The sequence below is a fragment of the Crocuta crocuta genome, unplaced genomic scaffold (assembly GCF_008692635.1).
Source record: "Crocuta crocuta isolate KB4526 unplaced genomic scaffold, BGI_CrCroc_1.0 scaffold195, whole genome shotgun sequence".
Taxonomy (NCBI): domain Eukaryota; kingdom Metazoa; phylum Chordata; class Mammalia; order Carnivora; family Hyaenidae; genus Crocuta; species Crocuta crocuta.
In genome coordinates this window covers 30,711-31,558 of record NW_027530515.1, presented here as the reverse complement: position 1 = coordinate 31,558, position 848 = coordinate 30,711, and the positions used below count along the sequence as shown (strand labels likewise).

The 848-nt window shown below is 49.5% G+C and overlaps 1 pseudogene; it reads right to left on the bottom strand.

Moving 5' to 3' along the window:
- Positions 1 to 260: 260 nt before the first annotated feature.
- LOC144234115 (protein RER1 pseudogene) lies at positions 261 to 848 on the bottom strand (annotated as a pseudogene).

The window sequence follows — 848 nt, the reverse complement described above, 5'->3', positions numbered from 1 at the left end:
GGAACCCAACTGTCCGCCCAGCCTGCAGTTGACTAGAATTCCATCCTTTTGAACACTTGAACGTCACTGAGAAATAAATCAATGCAATTTGGTTTAAATGTCAGTTTCTTCAAGAACCTGATGCTTCAGTTACAAACAATTGAAGCTCCTTTTTAAAAAGAACATTCGACTCCCTCGAAATCAACTACTTTATGTGAAAGAAGAAGGCACTGTTACAGTGGCGCAGAACCATCCTCAGACTGATGGGCCCAGCTGAGTGCCTAGCTCGCAAACGTCTTGCCCGTGTCCTCCCACCCCTTGTACATCTTCTTACCGTGTGTGAAGGGGATGTACCACTACTTTATCATGTGCTTGATTTGCCTCTTCGTGATGATACAGAAGAGCATGATGAAGTACATCACCAGGGTAGGCCAGAACACCGGGACATTGAAAGCCTCAAAGAAGGTGCAGGCCATGGCCACGAGGATGCCCTTGGTGGCCGACCCTGGAAGCCTTTGAATAAAGGGCCAGAAGTCCTCATTCTGTTTGGTTGGTAACGAGAGGCCGTCATCTGAGTCTTCCATCAAGGAAGGGTCCACTTTCGGAGGAAGAAAAGCTATGAAAAGATTGAGGTGGTAGATCCCCAAGGCGCAGGTCACGATGTACGAGCCCTGCAACAGGTAGACTCGAATCATGTACATGAAGCTCAGGCCCAGCGTCACCACCGCATGACCATGTAAGGTGTGGACTTGTCTAGCCAGGACTGATAGATCTGCCTGAGTCTGGTGAAGGATACCACAGAAAGCTTCCCGTGGACAGAATCCCCCACACTGTCCCCTTCAGACATTCTGTACCTCGCCGCTCCCTGC